At 41.2% G+C, this 19,663-nt stretch overlaps 1 protein-coding gene across 1 annotated transcript in view; it reads right to left on the bottom strand.

Annotated features, from left to right (window-relative positions):
* The window catches only part of RCAN2 (regulator of calcineurin 2), a 265,377-nt gene extending 247,525 nt beyond the window's left edge, over positions 1 to 17,852 (bottom strand). The window contains exon 1 of the mRNA XM_010356487.2: positions 17,719 to 17,852. The gene's annotated coding sequence lies outside the window, so the exon portion shown is untranslated. The remainder of the gene's footprint in view (positions 1 to 17,718) is intronic.
* Positions 17,853 to 19,663: the final 1,811 nt, after the last annotated feature.

The following is a 19,663-nucleotide window of genomic DNA, read 5'->3' as shown; positions in this document are numbered from 1 at the left end:
AGGGTACATTTATAAAACAGAGATAGTATTTTAACTTTTGAATCTTACATATAAACTCACATATTTCTCTTTAAAATAATATATTGAGAAGCTGCTGTGCGCAAACTGTCTTGATTCCTCTTAGATGATTCAGAGTTGGACAGAAGGACTCATCCTGAGTGGGTGGTAAAGGAGAGCACTGTGATTATGCAGGGACACCCCGACCCAGAATGGAGGTGGACATCAGAAGAAGACCAGAATAGGCAGAGCTCTGGGGACTCAAAGGGGAAAGGGATTTAGCTGGAGAGAGAATCAGGCAATGATTCAGGAACAGGCAGAATTGGAGAATAGGTAGAAAGGAATGCAGCAGACATTTAGAGAAAGGGTGGTGGGAGGTAGTTGGGGGGTGGAAAGAACATTCCAGGCTGAGGAAAAATCTTGAGCAAATATATAGAGAAGGGAGAGCTTACAGCACATTAAAAGAACTACAGGAGTCCAGACTGACACATGGGGCAGGCGGAAGGCAGGGGGAAGCCATATTGCCATGTACCTTTCATGACATAAAATCTGTTTCTAGCTCAGTAAAGGCCAGGAATGAGGAATATTGTTGAAGCAACAGAGTGCTATTAATATCACAATAAATATTAACAAAATTCCCTAGCAACTCAGTTAAGAGTTGGAGAAGGGCATATGAATAGAAGACCACCTAAGCAGCCATCAACAAGGTTCTGCAAGAAGTGAGTGATGGTAGGTTTGGAAAGGAAGAGACAGATAAGGATAGAGAAGTGGGAGAATTAGGACAAATGTCCTCACAAAAGCATACTGAGTGGGTTTTGGGAAAGGAAGAAATCCTTTGGAATCATTGCTTTGTGAAAATTAGGGACGCTGAAGACTAAGAAATAACTTTGATCTCCAGATTGGAGTTCCAATGCCTTCAAAAGTATAGTTCCAAAGAGGAGGAACAAAATATAAATTGAACACAATTAGGGGGTGAATAGCTGGGAAAGAAACATAAGCAACAGGTGGCACAGAAAAATGATATACCAATGCCCGACTGTACTCTAAGGGGAAAGTCAAGGCTTATCTTTTCGAGGTGAACATTGTCTTACTGTTTTACTACTCACATTATTTTTTTTCTAAAGCAGGAAGTTGCTCTAGGCATTTTTGTGGATTTCCAAATATTTGGTGAAGTATTTTGTGACACTGTTCAATTTTTCAGAAATACTGGATTAAGACGAGTTTTTTTATTTTTCTGTATAAGAATATCCCAGAAGCTCTGAAGATGTTTCCTCTTGGTCTAGATTAATATCTAGAAGCCCTTTATTTCATTGAAGTTTATGTTAAAGCAATATTCAGAAAATGCTCAGAAAGCCCTGACAAGTATCTGTGTCATTTATTTTTGAGTAATCTCAAAACCTGCCTGAGAATACAGAGCTGCTCTTGGCTCTAGCATTCCAGCTCCCGGACCCCACCGCCCCCTTGCACTTCATATTATGCCCAAACTAGTTTTGTTCTAAATATTTCTTTGCCCTCTGTTTCAGTCCATGTCCTGACAAAGCGCCCCATTTGCCATGGGATGAACACAGTTTGGATCCACATTTCATCTCTGGAACCCAGCAGCACACATCTTAGAGGGAAACTGATGACCAGCTGTTGATTCCTGGTCACTTGGAAATTAGGTTGGAGGTGAGGTCTTCTGCACATGACTCAGTATTCTCAGGGCTCTATGACTATTGGTTAGGGAGGGGAGAAATCCTCTAATAGCTGCATGTTGCCATCCTCTGCTTCAACAGCAGAACCCATTGCTGTGTTCAAGAAATACCCACTTGAGCAAGTTTCTGGTAGGCAAAAGTCATGCTCTCTAGGCTAATTTATTGGCCATACAGAGCAGCAATTCCACTTTTTAACTTCAGGTAGGCGTGAATTGCTATGTCCATTGCAAAGCAGGGAGTAAGGAGGGTAAGTGCCTATTGCAGAAAGGAGATGTGAGCAGGCTGTGAGGAGATGAGCTGCTCCACCCTCTTCTCCAATGTCAAGACACTTGAAGGGAAGTGAAGAAGGATTTTCCAAGGCTTCAGTTCTTTCCAAACCAACAGAAAAGCTATAATTCCAACATTCTTTAGCTACTTCAACTTGAAATTATTTCTCTATAGTCACTTCTCTCCCTCCACACAGGCTGGTTTCTGTATTATGCTAAGCAGAGCAGTTGAAATGCTGTACTCTCCAGCATCTGATGGTGACTGCTGCTTCCACTCTCATGGAGCACAGAATGGCTACTTGACTCTATGATCTAACACTGGAAGTCAGGAGTTATGTTTATTCATTCAAGAAACAATCATGGAGGGTCTACCATGCTCTTGATAAACAAAACAAAGCAAATTGAACATCATGATCCCTGCCCTCACAGCTTTCAGGGTCAAATGGGAATGTTATGAATCACCCAAAATGGGTCTTCTTTCTCTTTTCCGTATTCATGTAGCAGACGTTCTCATGGACTCCTTTTTACAATTTGAAACCAAAGATGGAGTATGCAGGTGGACTAAGTAACACTGGTGAAGAAGGGGTAATAGATAATGGGAATGCAGTACTGCGTGATGCTGGGAATAAAAATGCCTTTCATCTTTTGTTACCTAAGCTATTATGCTATCTGACCCTCCACAAGCCTTATGAGATCACCAGGGCAGTTATTATAATTCCCATTTTACAGAGTAGAAAATTGAGGCTCAGTTGTTCAACATCTCATAGCTAGAACAGCAGAATCAGAACAAGAATGAAGACCCCCTGAATCTTGATGTTTCCATCCCACTAGGCCAAAATAATGAAGGCAATATTTTTTGGTAAATTGGCATGCATGAAGTGAAACAAATAATCCATAAAGCTATGTAGCATTATTTTTATGGTTAGGTAAAAAATAATCCACTGAGTATTAATAACATAATTAGAATGCTATTAACGGTCATCCAATCTATCCAAAAATTTCAGTAATGCTTTATGAGTGCTTGTTACATGCAAGATGCTTAGTCATGAAGGGCACAGCGGTGAGTAACAAAACATGGTGCCAGCCCTCTTAGATCAAATCCTGAAGGTGGAAGGTTCTTTGTATCATGCTGTGATATTATGATATAAAAAGAAACCTATATTTTGGTCTTTGTCCAAGGTTCCTGGCTCACAGCTCCTGAAAGAAACCCTTGTAATATCCTAAGTGATTAGAGTGATAGAAGCAATAGGAATATCCTTTGTGAAAATATTTTGTCTTTTGTCCTAGGTTTATTAAACAGCTCACAGCAGTTACAGAGCAAGAAAGATGAATGTGTCTTCTCTTCCTCATTGCAAGCCCCTTTCAGTCAGGAGATGTTTGGAAAGTCCCTAGATAACTGCAAGATGAGGGGCTGGTTGCCAGAGGGAGCCAACTATGTGATTAAAGGGTTAAAACTTTCCCTGACCTCAAAGGAAAAGAAAGGAACTGAAGGTTGAGTTGATCACCAGTGGTCAATCATGTAATCAATCATATCTGAATGATGAATCCTCCAAAAAAAAAAAAATAAATAAAAGAACAGAGTTTGGATTGCTTCCAGGTTGCTGAATACATCCATGGGCCAGGAGGGTGGCACATCTCAACTGCAGGGGGACAGAAGCTCCTGCATTTAGGGCCCTTCTAAACCCCACTCTATATAACTTCATCTGGCTGTTCATCTATGTCCTTTAGAATCCTCCCCTTCTCCCTCTCCAACTCTGGTACGTAACGAGACATGGACTCTGTGGGTTTCTAACAGCTTATTTACCAGACATAAAAAGTGAAAAACAGAAAAGCAGGGGCAAAACATACGAGTTAATCCATTTTTAGGATAAAATTATTGGTGAGATCTTCAAGGCTCAATTTATAAAAATGATAAAATGAGTCTAACATTTTTGGGTAACACATAAAAGCTGGAATCAAATTGTATAAAAACCACAGATGCTGTGTGCTGATGCCTGGCTTTGAATTCCAGCTGTGTCACTTACCAGCTGTGGGGCCTTGGCAAGCTATTTAACCTCTTTGTGCCTCAGTTTTCTCATCTGTCAAATGTGGATGCAGATACTATGAGGATCAGATGTCATGTTATGAGTAAAAGATTTAAAATAATACCTTGCACAAAATAAGTTCTAGATAAGTGTTACCTATTAATACAAATATTATCTACTGAAAAGAGATTTGCCAGACAATACACTCAGAGTCGTAACAAAGTATAAAAATAACAAGTTACCAATTCCTACAAAAATCAATGCCATCCTTTTCTCCCCTCTGTCAGTTGAAGACCTGGCTAGGATGTAGGACACATCCATCTTGCCATCTCTAGGGTGGAAGTGCCCTAGCAGAATGCAGTATAATTAAAAGCAAACTCAGAGAAAGGAACAGAAAAGCTCCTACCATAAAATGGCTAACTCTAAAGTATATGGAAATGTTTGATCAGCTGGTGGCTCAACCTTAAGGATTCCCTGAAAAACTATCGAATACCTCTCTCACTAAAGATAACAAAAGTAAGTATTCCCACAGTCTTTAAGAATAGCTGTGCATGGAAGATGAGCATTAAAATAATAACTACCACTGGTCATTTTCATGAAACATTCCAAGGATGCTATGATGATTTCTGGCAAAGACTGGAATATACAAAGAATGAAAGAGCTGGCAGCAACTCTGGTGATCATTTTGCCCAATACTTTAATGACGTAAACTAGAAAACTGAGGCCAAAATGTTACTAAGGGAAAGCCCAATCTCTCACAAGAAAATCACAGCCCATCTAGGACAAAAGCCCAGCTCTTTGAATTTCCCACTCTGTGCACCCAGTGATAATCTCTCTCTACCACGCAGGCTGCTGGGAAATAATAATAAGAATGATAGTGATATAAGAAAAACAACAAACACCTATAACACATTTCTACACATTTTATTAAAACAGAAAACCTTTATTGAAATTGTAAATAACAGAAGAACAGTACATTATGCACAGAAAAAAAAAAATCCCCTCTTTTACAATATGGCCCTGGACTACCCAAGATTGGCACTGCTCTTAAGCTAGCCTTTCCTTCCTGGTTTCCGCCTCCTTCACTCATAAGTCCCATCACATGTCCATGTCCACATGCTATACAATGAGCTTCTCCTCCCTTTCTATCAGAACTCACTGTCCTCCATTCTAGTGCTCCAAAGTCTTACTGGAAATTCATCATAAGCAACACCAAAAAACTAAGGATAAATATGCTGTCAGATACTATCCCCTCTCCCCGTGTCTGCATTTAACAGGGACTTTCTTTTTCTCTACTCAAAAGTAACTAATGTAGTCATTTTGGACAGACTGAGAGATCTTTTAAGCCAGCAGTTTTTAAAATTCCAGTACATTGTCATGACCTTCTCTGCTTAGGTGAAGCTGGTACTACTTCCTAGCCCAAATTCACAAATCTTTATGGTAGTGATAAGAAAATGATTACAAACAATTGGCGATGTGCATAAACAACTGTGAGTTATCAGAATCGGGACAAAGGGCGACAAAGAATCTACAAGCATCTTGACAGACAGGGCCAAGTGAAGGTGCATTAGAGAATCACAGCAATGAAGAGTTTCACCCAAGGTCAGATCTTTACTGTCCCAGATAATATTTACAGGTTCAAAGGAAATGTCAATGACTCATCTCTCAAGAAAGACTTAGAGTGGGCAGGTCAGACCTCTGATGGGTGTGAAATCATTTTTTTGCGTCGAAGATTTTCATTAGATATTGCAGAATAATTCAGTATTCTTAATTTTGAAAAACTGAGTACAGAGCATCCTTTTCAGGAAGAACAATTTAGAATGCTTCCTTTCCCAATTTTGACTTACTATGGCTTTTATTGTAATGACACTTAAATATATACAAACATAAAACTTAATTCTTATAGTTTCAGCTCCTCTAAAACTATCAAATGCCAACTAAAAGTTTTAACCAAATACCAACAAAAGTGTAACACCAATTCCATTCAAATGAACATTTACTTAATATTCAGATGATGATGTTTTCCTAAAAGTAACCCTCCATTTTCATTATGGCTATGAAACTGAAATCCTCAACACAGGTGTCTTGGGGTTCAGAATGCTCCCACCACCCACTATGCAGTAGGGTCTGTCTCACATTTTTCTTCTTCTTTTTTTTTTTTTTTTTTTTTTGAGATAGAGTCTCGCTCTGTTGCCCAGTGTGGAGTGCATTGGCGTGATCTTAGCTCACTGCAGCCTTCGCCTTCCAGGTTCAAGCAATTCTCCTGCCTCAGCCTCCCGAGTAGCTGGGACTACAGGCGCTCACCTCCACACCTGGCTAATTTTTGTATTTTTAGTAAAGATGGGGTTTTACCATGTTGGGCAGGATGGTCTTGATCTCCTGACCTTGTGATCCGCCTGCCTCAGCCTCCCAAAGTGCTGGGATTACAGGCGTGAGCCACCTGCGCCCGGCCACATTTCTTTATCCACAGCAAAACTAAACATACTGGACCAGTGTGCCATGCAGTCATATAGCCTTCACTTGAGGCAAATTACATAAGTCCGTTGTTCATTCCCATAAGCCCACGGCCACTAAAATAGCATTGGACCAACTGGATTGCAAATAAAAAACATAAATTTAGGCACCAAAACCATGCATCAGTATTATTCATTATAAAGTAGGTCCCACAAATGCCTTTACAAATTCCACTTTGACAAGGAATGGTGGGCGGTGGTGACAAAGAGACCATTGGTGAGTCTGGGCTTCCCACTTACTACCAGTATAATTATAGGAGAGTAACTCAACCTTCCTGAGCCTCAGTCTCCTCATCTAAAGAACAGCAGGATGAAAACAGAACTTACCTCACAGGTTTGTCGAGAGGACAATATGTGATAACATGTGGGGTCCTTAGCCAGTGCTTGGTGCTTAATAGGTCCTCAATAAATATCCACAATTATTCCTGTTCAGTTGCTTTGTATCCAAGTTCCACAAAAGAAGAAAGAATGTGCTCTCTTACCAAAACAGAAGCATTTCAAAATAATTTGAGTTTCAAACAGAAGAAGCACTTAATACGACTGCCTATAAAAAATTCAGACACTGTTCTCAATCATATCTGGTGCTTTGTTATGTCACAGAGATGTGGTACTAGGTCATATTCTGGAGAAAAGAGACTTATTCACCCACGGAAAATGAAATTAGACAAACTTATCATGTAGAGTTACTTGTTTTTCTTTTTCTTTTCTTTTTTTTTTTTTTTTTGAGATGGAGTCTCGCTCTGTCGCCCAGCATGAAGTACAGTGGCACGATCTCAACTCACTGCAAGCTCCGCCTCCCGGGTTCACGCCATTCTCCTGCCTCAACCTCCCAAGTAGCTGAGACTACAGGCGCCCGCCACCACGCCCAGCTAATTTTTTTGTATTTTTAGTAGAGATGGGGTTTCACTGTGTTAGCCAGGATGGTCTCGATCTCCTGACCTCGTGATCCGCCCATCTCGGCCTCCCAAAGTGCTGGGATTACAGGCATAAGCCACTGCACCCGACCACTTGTTTTTATAATAATTGTGTGAAGAGAACAAAGGCTTTAAAGACATTTGAAGGTGTTGATATCTTCAAGTTTGTGTTTCTGAATTATTTAGAATAAATATGATGGATAGTCAGTTCATTTTACCACTGACTGAGTGCCCGCCATATGCAAGTCATAGTGATGAGTGTAGCAGGGGCCATAGCGATGAATGAGTAGGCTCAGTCTTTACCCTCGGGGCACTTACTGTCTACAGGGAGGTGTAGGTAAACAAGTAAGAAACTTAAAGTCTACTGAACTCTAATTTCCCTAAAGATGGTGATTATGTCTTACTGGTTTTTATACCCTAGTGGTCAGCACACCTGATTCATAAGTAGAGATAAATGAATTAATGAAATATATCAGTGAATAAGATACATAGGTTATCTATGGATGTGCCATAAATATAGGTTCAGCAAAGACTGATGGCTCTTCTGAGGGCTCAAGAATTGAAGAAATATAAAAGAGATGGAATTTGAAGAAAGACTTGAATTTCGAGAAACAGAGATGGGAGAAAATCCAAATATAATTTTATATAGTTGCAGTGTTTTCTAAATTGGTTCGCATTAGTAAAACAATTCTTACTCTATTATTATTATATCTAGCACTTCTATAACTCTTCATATCTGAAAATTGTATGCATTTGCTTCTTAGGTTGTTATTTGTTACAAAGACTTTTGATTTATTTATAAACAACTTGGTGGTTCATTATTTGTTAGAATAGGAAGCTGAAGAAGTAATATCTGGTCTCTTGCAGCTGTGTCTCAATTATTACTATTGGCCTCCTGGGGTTCTCTAATAAGTAGCCATAAAAAGTCAATTTGCAACTAGGAAAAGAAATGCATATATTTGGTAGCATTTACATTGCCGTGATTGACAATAGATATGAATGACAGAAACCCTACAATTTTAGAATAACTTCATCTTGATATTAGCATAAACCAACCCTAAGATAAAGAAAGAGGTATAGGAATGGCGTGTTTAAGCAATGATTAGGATACTATAAAGGCTGCATGTAACTATCTCAATAGGAAAAATCTAAAAGCAAGAAGAGGCATAATTTTGATGCTTTGGAAAATCACTCAAAGGACTGGCTGATCCAAAAAGGAATAATAAAAACTGAGTAAAAAACACTTGGGAAAAAAAAAAACTGTTATCTTAAAGATAAGCTCTCACCAAACTAGACTATGAACCATTTCTAGATAAAGAACCATTTCTAGATGAAGAACCAAGGTTAGATTCTCATCAACTGGCCTCAAATGAGTAATACATTTTTTAATATTAAAAATAATATTAATTTAATATTAAAGGATATTAAATTTAATATCCTTTAGCTATGTGTATATATTCTGCCATCTGAATACCACTCCCCTTTTTGTGGAAGAGGAATAATATCTCTTCGTTTTCAAGCCCTAGGATCATTGAGAGAGGTAAGAGAAGAAGAATGAAAACAGAGGCTAAAGGTAAAGTCCCTAAACAGTGAAAGGGAGGATGCTGCCATGATCTGGGATTGTGTTTTTGGAAATGGGGCAGGAGGAGTGCTGTTGGGGTCTGTTGGGAAATCCACCATGTCTAGCTCCCAGATATATGGAAATGGGTCCCAAACACCAGTTAGGTAAAGGTCTCTAACCTGCATTATTCTTTGGATTTTCTCTCCTATAAGATATGCCCTTGAAAGTTATACTGTCAGAAAAATACTTAGGATTAGTTTTCATGAATATCCATTAAGATATTTCTAATTTTACTCAGATAAAATAACCTTCTCATAGTATCACATCTTGGCTTGAACTGTAAGACAATAGCCAGGGGTGGTTGTGAGGACATCATAAAGGTTGAGCTAAGAGGAAGAAGCTAAATGAAGGGTAAAAAGCACGAAAAGCATGGCATATGTTTAATCTTTATCACCTAAGACAAAAGTCTTTGGATAAACAGTCATCTTTGTATAAGCAGAAGATTTTAAAGGCTCTTTTAAGGAACAACTGAAAGCATTATGAGGAGCTGCCATGTTTGGGGATTCCACTTTTAGAGACCCTGAAGGTCATTCTGTGAATCATAAGTGGTCATTCCCTTCAGTGCTTGCCATATGGCTTCCTGGGAGCTGTCTGGTAGGAAGGAGCACAGGGGAAACCGCTCACCTAGGTCTCCCCACAAGGACACTGTGGACTGCCCCATGTCCCATATAAGCTATTGAAAATTACACTAGAACGTAAGTGAGCCCATCTAGAGCCATTCTAACTGTCTTAATGTCCCTAGTTTCCACTTTAATTATTTGAGCAGTTTTCCTACAGCCTGCAGGAAGTGTTTGTTGGCTCGATGAAGGTAAGTTAGATCCAGGGGAGACACAGGAAGCTCTTCAGGTTTACCATTCCATCTCACCTCCACCTGGAGCTGGTCCTTCCAAATCAGTCTACATAAACGTAGGGGCTATGATAGCCCTCTTAACCTTCCAAAACGAAAGACACTGAACTCCCAGTGTGATTACAAACAGAATGGGAAGGAAATCTCCTCTCCCCACCCATAATATCTCAGGAGGCTGAAACCAAACCAGCATCCAGAGTGCAAGCCAAGAATCCCCACCGTGTCCATGTGTTGTGGCACTTAGACACAAAGTCAGAAGGTCAGCGTTTGAAAATCTGACTGAGTAAGTATTTCAATTCAGAGCATCACCTAAATGTCACCTTGTCAAATTTTTTTGTTTACCTTGTCAAATTTTGAAGTGTAATGGGCAGAACAGAAGTCACCAAGAGACAGAGAAATAAGAAAATAAAAGCTACCAAATAAACACATTTTGTGATATGCCAGTTGCTAAATACGTTTCCTGACCAAAATTTGACACTTTTTAAAATAAATAGTTGCTTGTATATCACAAAAGATCAAATAAATATTAATCTCCACAGCAGGACAAACTTAACATATTCACACATTATTAGTTTTCACTTGTCAAGGCTACAAAATTTTGCTGTTGAGCAAATAAAATTTGTTTGAACCACCATTAATTTATCTGAATTTACACTGTTATTTCAAAATTCAGGTGCTGAGATCTGTAATCAAATAAATAATTTCTTTCTTGATAAGTTATTAAACCTCATAAGAGAAGTCTAAACTGAGCATTGATTTGTCTCAGCCAGATACTGGGCTTTTAGCTTCAATAGTTACAGAAGTCAAAATAAATTATCAATTAAATTAATCTAGCCTGACTTTTAGACACATTTATGGGGGAAGATAATCCAAATTGGCTGTTTACCTCAACAAATTGGTCAATATAATCAAAATACTAAAATTGATATGGTAGCCTAATAGGAAATGTAAAGCCTTTTTTTTCTTTGAAAAGACTAATTGGAATAGTCATCAAATTAGAAAAATGACCATTTAAGTGATTTTTAAGAAGATTCCAACTGGTTATCTCAGTTATTTATTCAAAACGGTTTTCTCTGCATTGTGTCTCAGTGAGAAGAAGGTGAACAAAGACCTGCCTGTCTGAAGCTTGCCCAAAAACAGAAGGTGAGCTAGTCAAAACCAACTAAAGCAACAACAGAACTAATGTAAATAAGTGCCCATATTTGCTGTCAATATTTTTCAGGATAACTTTTCGGGATTTAAAAACTGTTTTTGTTGAATTGAGAAGCCAGAAGAAGCATACTGAAGCAGTTCTCACATAAGCAGAGTTGGTTCTATTCTACTTAGCGTAAGTGTGCATTAGCAGATCAGTAGGCTGTGATGACAGCTGTCAGCAGTCAGGTCTCTCACTGAGGCTGCTATATCCATGGGCCAGGCTGCTGATAACAGAAATATCAGGAGACAAGCCATCCACAGAAATCAACTTTCCTACAAACACTCATGTATGTTGAATCTACCAGATCCCCACCCACTCATCCTCAACTCCCTAAAAGAAAGCCTAACTTCCTTGAACCAATTGTTGGGCATGAATATTTCCAGGGCAGAGTCTCTCTCTGGAAAGCACTAACACCATTCAGCCCTTATCTTCACCAAAAAGAGTGCTTACAAGAAGGACAGAGGTGACATCTGCATTCTCCCTCATTGCTTGTGGGAATGTTCATGAGTATAACTTGCTAAAAAAACAATTAAAGGCAATGTCAGTATACAGAGAAAGCCTTAAGAAGGTCTGTTTGAGCCAATAGTTCCACTTCTAACAATCTTTCCTAAGAAAATAATCCAAAACATAGAAAAAATTTGTGCTCAAAGATGTTTATCAAAGTAGTATATATGATATTTTAAATAATTGGGAAGGATCTGAATGTTCAACAATGGGGGAAAGTGTAAATGAATTATGATAAAATTATGCATGGAAATGCTACGCAGCTAATGAGAAAAACATTCAAAAAGATTATTGGCCTCATATGAAAGTTATTTTAAATTTTCAGTGAAATGCAGAGTGCAAAATTCTGTACACAGTTATAATTCCATTTCTATAAAAATACGCATATAAAAATTGAAAAGTACATCCAAATGTTTATAGTTATTGTCAATTGTTCATGGTAATATGTTATTTTAATTCTCTTTTTATACTTTCCTGTGTTTTCCAAAGTTTTTCTAGAAAGCACATATGTCCAAGAAAAAAAAAAAATTAAAACTTCAGGGCAGAGGGTCCCTAGTTTTCCTGCTGAGTGGACAGGCCTCAGCAGACACTGGAAAATATTCCTAGTCTTCACGAACAAACTCCATGTCCTGCCTGTCACTCACACTTGATGTAAATCCTGATGATGACTCCTTCTTGCACTCCACATCATGCCTATCCTTTCCTCGACCTTGGCTTTGACTTTCACCCTTCTCTGTTTATACTAAAACACCCCTCTGGCAGTACCTCTCCTCTTCAAACCACAGTCTCCTTCCCCCTTCACCAGCTGGACCCAGTTCCATGTCCTGATCAGCCCTGGCCTGACCTGACCCACACTGGTACTGACAACAAATAAGTTACCCCTGAAAAAAACAATCTATTTGTACCAAAGAACAGGGCAAGGAAATACAACATTCTTAATGCATTATATAAATGTATTTTATATGCATTTGGACATCTTTCTTCTCACAGCCATGGTACTATACCAGGCCCACCTATAATTGATTTCTTGTTATTAGTAGGTCCCTATTGTGACAATCATCCTCAACATCTGTGCAAAGCATTCCATTTTTCCGCGCACTTTCACAAACTCCCAGTACGTCACCCTTACACCTCTGTAAAGTGGGGAGATTAAGTATTATTTTCCTAATTGTACAGATAAGAAAACTACAATTCAGAGACCCGGCACTGAGTGGTTTATTCCCCCTGATCCTAAGGGTGTGCTCTTCTGTAAATAGTGATGATAATACCCACCTCGTGGAGTTGTTGTAAGGATTAAATGAGATAACGTATGTAGCATGCTGAGCAAAGCATCTGGAACAGGGGCAGCATTCAACAAATGCCAGCTCCTATGACTGTTAGGTCAATGGGCAGCTCAAGGTCACATAGCAGGGAAATGACAGCACCAGGATTGAGATCCAGGCTTTTTCATGCCAAGTCCGTGCTCTTTACACTTCATTCCCAACACTGTCTGAGAAGTGTTAAGGCATGGCCCATGGCTTCAAAGAAATTATAATATTTTGGAACAGGCAAATCTCAATTACATGATATAATAAAGCAATTATTCCCACAAAGAACTAAGGAAACAGTAATAAAATCTAGGACTTAGTTCTAAAATAATACATTTTCTTTTGGTCCAATAGCTACCATTACAACGTCTTTTTATGCACACATTGCAAAGCTTAGGATCCCCAAATTTCATTGCTGGTCTTACAGTAAGTTGAGTATAGAAGATCAGATATGAAAATAAGGCTGTTTCCATCCATACTATAAAAAAAAAATTTTCTGTGGGCATTTTGAACTGCAGGGAGTTTGCTCTGTATTTGGAAGCATTTCTTAACTTCTGGAAAGTACCATTCATGGTCACTCATTTTTAAGGGATTTTTGAAGTTTCCGTTGAGTTTAAAGCTGCTTCTATCTTTAAAAATATTCCTCAACTAATTAATTTAACTTACAATATATGACACCTGGAGTTGGTAACAAGCGAAAAGACACAAGAACAGTGAACACTTTATAGGCAGAGGCAGAAAACGCTTCAGGAAGACAAAGCACGTATCTGTGCACAGACACACACAGAACAGAAAATCATTCTGTCCCCTCTCTATTCTATGCCATAATAATAGAATCCAGTATGACCAACCATGGCATTACTATTTCTTTATTTACAGCAATATTGGCCTCCTTATAAGCTGGCAAAAGAAGAATTGAAAACTCTGTGTTGTGGGAATGTTGACCGCTTCTCTATCTCTGAGAAGGTAACCTATTAATGAATACTTGAGAGACGCACATTTTGAAAGTTACGTAATGTGCTGTGTGTTTTTATACTACCAACATACATTTCTTTCTTAGATAAATAGATGATAGTCAACCAAGAGGTGGCCCCTATCAAAACTAGGAAGTAGGAAACTTTGTCTTCAGAAACACTCTACCTTTCCCTCTCTACATGTCGTTTACCCTAGGGGCAAAGGGTGGGACCTCCATTTCCTGAGCACCTTCACTGAGACGGACTTGTGCTGGTGCCTGGTTTATAGTACCTGCTTCAATCCTCACAACAATCTCACAATATGTGCATTAATTGCCCCAGTTTCTCAGACATGAGGAAACTCTGGTAGAGTCAAAGTAACATGTCTACAGAAAAGAAACTGGTAAGTGACAATGGAGATTCCTCTACTTTAGTGCCCATGCAGGCAGGGTTGTCCTTCCAGAAGCAAGCTTCCCCAACCTCAGGCACTCCCATTAGCTCTGTAAAATGGATCAGTTCACACCAAGCTATTAAGGAGAAGCCACCATTTGTGTTAATCCTCTTTGAAGTATTTCTATGCTCTAAGTGATCAGACAGGTACGACCTTAACCCGAACCAACGGTTCCAGTAGCAGAGAATTTGAGAAAGCAAACAGCAAGACTTCAGGATGTCAAGACTCCCTAGAGAGCATCTAACCAACCACTTGTTCCATGAATATACAGATTTAAAATAATGAAAGCCTGAGATGGGATGTGACATTGCAAACATTACACAGCAAATCAGGTGTAGAGCCCAGTCAAAAGCCAGGACTCCTATCTCAGTCTAGTTCTCTTTTATGGCATCAGCCACAAATATCCAAACCTAGGGCAAAAACATATTCCAGGATAAAAAATAATTATTTTAATGCATTAATTCACGTTGGTAATTCAGAATGCTGGTCAGAGCCTGGGCTTCAATTCTAGGTGCACTTCTTACAAACTGTGTGACCTACGTACGATATCCTCTCTTTGCCTTGGTTTTCTTGTCAGTCATCTGAGAATAACAACAGTGCCTGCCTCATAAGGTTAGTGGGAAGATCAGATGTGATAAACCATGTACAGTTCTAACTACCTTGTGCTCAGTATGTAGTAAGCACTGAATAAATGTTAGATATTATCATTATTTTCCCTGTTACTACTAGTAGTAGTTCAAATAACTGAGTTCATAGTATCACTTTTGGGGATAAAGGTAGAAACAACTTCCTGTTATTGTCTCTCCTTCTTCTCTAAAAGCAGCTTTACGCAGTCTCAGAAATGAAGGGAAATGAAATCAGCAGAAGGTGGGCACCAGAAATGAAGAAATTACATGTGAAAATAAAAGTGCCTACTGAACATTTTCATTTGGTTGTTCAAAATAAAAATTCTCCATGTGTCTTAAGTCTGCTCTTACTTACTCCCTAACTCAGTTAAAAGCCTGACCATCCTCTAGACATCTAAGCTTCTCCTTCCATACCACCATCCACTTGGTGACCAATGCTACTGATCCTCCCCCTGAAATGGCTCTGTATAGATCTCTTCTCTTTCCTCCAGGCCATCTGGTTCAGGCACATTTCATTTTATGAGTTTTTGTTTTTGTTTTGGGGTTTTTGTTTTGTTTTGGCCTGTGCCACTCCAATGGTCTAAAATTTCCTCATTCCTTTTTGCAACCCCACCTCCTCACAACTCCAAAGTCGCTTTTGCAAAATGTAAGTTAGATGAAATCATTTCTACCATTAAAGGCCAGATGATTTCTCCTCCTTAGCAGGGTATATTCACAATCCAGCCTCAGTGAAACCTTTCTAAACATTCCCATCTTCCCTCAGAACATGTAGGGGTCCTCTGAATGTAACCTTTCTGCCATGTGTGTATGCTGTTCCTTCAATGTGGAACACCCAGCCCCTTCTCTAGACAACTCCTACCACCTATTGGGATCCAGACACAATGTAAACTCTTCCAGATTCCTTCCACTCTTTCTTTTGTTGGCTCCCACTAAACTTGTTTCTATCTTCATTAAATACTCATGATGTTGAATCATTATCATTTATTTTCTTCTCCTTTTCTGCTAAATTGATTTTTGGGAGGCATGGGCCTCATCCTTTTAGCCTCTGGCACAGGACCTAGAAAGCACACAGTAGGTGCCCAACAAATAATTACCGATTCAATTGAATGGATGCTACAGAAAGTAAAATGAACAGGAAAATGAGACCTCGGAGACTATCAACGTTAGTCTCAATAAAAATAATTTGTGATATGTATGACTATCTGCAAATGATTATGCAAGTGGTTTTTAACACTGTGATGTGCACTTGCAAATGAGAAAGCTCTCTAGTTTCCACTTCTGTCTGTTAAATGTTCATCACTGGAGAAAGAGTCATGTCCTGCCAAATTTAGGTGAGTTCTGGAGGACCTGCACACATTAAGCATTTTGAGAGCTCTTAGAATCATGTAGCTTTAGATGAGAACACTTTTCCCTCACAAAATTCTATGGACTGGACTCAGGTAGTAGATGCTCAATAAATGCTGATTTGATTTGCAGTGGAATTAAAATCAAAGTGCAACTCACATTTTAGACTAATTCAACTCAATGGCTGATCATAATATAATAGCTCTAAGGCTAAAGAAAATCAATGAGTATGCTGAAAAGCAGCCAAATGCTTACTCCCCTGCCTAGTTCCACCATCAGTGCTGACCTGCCTCTTGATCCTTCCCAGCTTTTGGGTATTTCCAGCTTCACTGTGCCCCCAGAATGCAGAGGCCGGTTAGCAAGTGTTGCGTGGTGCCTTGTGATACATTTGTTCTTTGTTTTGAAGTTGATGTAATAAAGGACCATAAAGATGGGAAATTTGAGTTGCACTGTTAAAGTTGTCCTACATTTCCTAAAGCCTCCCCTCTGTATGGTAAGTGAAATTCTGGCTGAAGGGAGAGAGAAGTGTGAGCTGGAATGCTGTGATATCCCTTCATCTCCAATTGTGGAAAATTGTGGGAATGTGTATTAAAGGAGTCCCAGAAACTTTTGTTTTTACTAAATTGAGACTTAAAAAAAAAAAAAAATTCATTTGGCAGTTGAACACCTCTATCCCATTGTAAGAAACAGGAAAGATTCAAAGCATGCACTCTGCTATAATTCATTTTGGGATAAGAAAAAGGCAGAAGTGCCTTGAAGAATAAATCATTAACTAAAAGGCAAACCGAGGCACCCTGGAAACCAGCGAGACCTGGAGGCGGCCAAGGGATCAGGCGGCTGGGATTTGCCTGTTCCCTCTAGTGACTTCTGGAGCGAAGCATCCCACAGGCAGGACGAACCCGGCACACTGCGCTCCAGTCCATTTCACTTTTCAAACTTGAAGTTATTTTTAGATGACCCAAGCCCGCTAATCCCAAGCAGGACAATTCTCAGCCTGCTGCACCTCAGCGCACCTATCACCTCCCCAGCCTCTGCATTTGGAAAGAAGGGGGGTCTCTCGATCTTCTTTGCTCTCTGCATCCAGTTAGCTAGCCTCTTCTAGCCCCCTCTCTAAGCCTCAGTCTCCGGGATCACAGGCGTCATCCTTGCTCCTTCACTTACGCACCTGCGGCTGCTTCCAGGAAGGCGAATCCCCGGGCCACAGGCAGTGGGGAAGGGGCTCCTTGGGACCCGCGCCCCCTAGAGGGGGGTCGTGGGAGATCTCCGTCCCCACGGCCGCAGCCGGGACTGACCACAGATCTGGAGACAAACCCCACCCCCGCCACCGCCCCTGCCCTGCACCCAGACCCGGTCCCGCGGCCAGAACCCCGCCGCGGTCCCCCGGCACGACCCGGGGGCTGCTGTCAGCCCCGGCGGGACGGAGTGCCTGGGCGAGCCTGGCCGGCGCGGTTACATAACCGACCTGCTGGGCGTCAGCGATGCGCCGGCGGAGGCGGAGGCGGAGGCGGCGGCTGGGGCGTCCGCTGGGGCCAGCTGCTACAGCGCTCGGCGTTGCCTGCTCACCTGCCCGCCGGTGAGAGCGCGAGGGGGCGGTGCGGTGCCCGTGGGCCTGGGCGTGAGGCCGTACGCGGCGCGGCGCGCCCCGCCTCCCGCTCTTTGCGGCCGTGGGTCGGTGGGTCTCTGCGCGCTGCCCGCTCCTCCCCGCAACCTCCGCCGCCGTCACCCGGGACAAAGCGGCTCCAGGGAGGGGCTGAGCCGGAGGCTCTAGCAGGAGCCGGCGGAGATGGGCGCGTCCCCAGCTCCGACTCATCGGGCCAACCTCCAATCAGACCCAGGGAAACCGAAAGCCCCTGTCTGGCCTCCTCTCATCTCCTCCCTCCTGACCCGGTGCCCTCCCCGGTCTCCCACCCAACGCACCTCCGGGGCTCTCACCCTGCCCTCAGCCCCGCACCCCCTCCTTTCCACTTCAGGTGCCCGGGAAGGCGCAGGAGCCTCCGGGGACCTGACGTGGGAGCCTGGCCGCAGGAGTCCCGGCCTCAGCCGGGAGAGGCTCCTCGGGGTCCCATACTAAGCTGAGGGTGAGGGGGCAGCGACAGCCCAGAAGAAATGGGCAGAGAAGCAAACTGTAGTTGGGGAGTACTGGGAGAAAGATTCTTCTTACCAGATGTCTGAGCCCCCCGACTCTGGCTAACTGAGGAAATGTCGGGGAGCCCCTGGTTGGTTTCCCCGGGCTTCTGCACTTGGTGGGCGCTGGCGCCCTCTGGCTGGAGTCCTGCGCCGGGCCCAGCCCAGGCCGCTGAAGGTGCCCTGCGCGGGCTTCACAGCTTTGCCAGGATTTGCAGCCATCAGACCTGAGGACAGAAGGGCTGGGGCTGCAAGGACTTCTACTGTGTGAGAGCCCTGACACAGTGAGTGGGAGGTTGGTATCCTACAGCAAACGGGGCTGAAGGTGAAGGGGAATCTAGGGTAGATCTGTTGCTCAACAAAGTTAACCCCAGTAGAAGTCTCTGCTTTACGGAATAAAGCAGTTCAAATGGGCGAGGAAGCCTGTGGCTTACGGGTGACACAGATAGGAACAGGACTGAGTCTCATGGCAAGAGAATGTGAATTATGCAAAAGATCGTAATAGGGAGAGTGCGGGAAATTAAAGGAAGGGGGTATGCAGATCAACCTGAGGGAGGGAGTCGATAACATTTAAATCAGATTTGTGTTCTGTCATCTTTCTAACTGCTACATAAATAAGCCGTTTTCTTTTTGCTTTTTATGCCTTTTGATTTTCTGATAACAATATTACGATTGCACTGAAGCAGTCCATAAGCTTCACAATCATTCTTCACTTACCCAGACACTACGTTGTTTTTTTCCAAAGTTGACATAGAATCACGTTTTTTTTTTTCCAACAAAAAAAGGTAGACATTGGCTCTTCTCTCTGATTAATCTGCATTAATATAAACACAATTTCAGAATTGAAAATGACCTTAGGCTTCCCCTCGTCCAGCCTTCCCCTGGATGCATAAATCTGTAAATAGTTGTTGATTTAGATAATTGCCGTTTGGGATAGAATTGTCTGAAAGGGCATTCTTAAGTTGAGCAAAAATTTGCCTCCCTTGAATAATCAGTTCTCGCTTACTTTTTGAAGTCAAAGAAACCAAGTCAAATTCCTCTTCTAACTATCTTTAAAATATGTAAAAATACCTAGCACGTCTAATGCACTCCAGGATCCCCTTTCTTTCCAAGTAAAGCAACCCCAACCCTTTAAACAAAATCTCACTTATTAGGGAGTACTTCCTAGAATCTTCGCCAAACTGATGACTTTCATCTTAACAGGGCCTATTTATTAGTTTGTGAATATACATTTACAAATAAAATTTTCAGCTTATAGAAGCAATATATTCATTGTAGAAATT

This window comes from Rhinopithecus roxellana, chromosome 4, assembly GCF_007565055.1.
Source record: "Rhinopithecus roxellana isolate Shanxi Qingling chromosome 4, ASM756505v1, whole genome shotgun sequence".
In the NCBI taxonomy this organism is placed as follows: Eukaryota; Metazoa; Chordata; class Mammalia; order Primates; family Cercopithecidae; genus Rhinopithecus; species Rhinopithecus roxellana.
The sequence above is the reverse complement of the archived record's forward strand: the minus strand, read 5'-3'. Positions and strand labels throughout refer to the sequence as shown.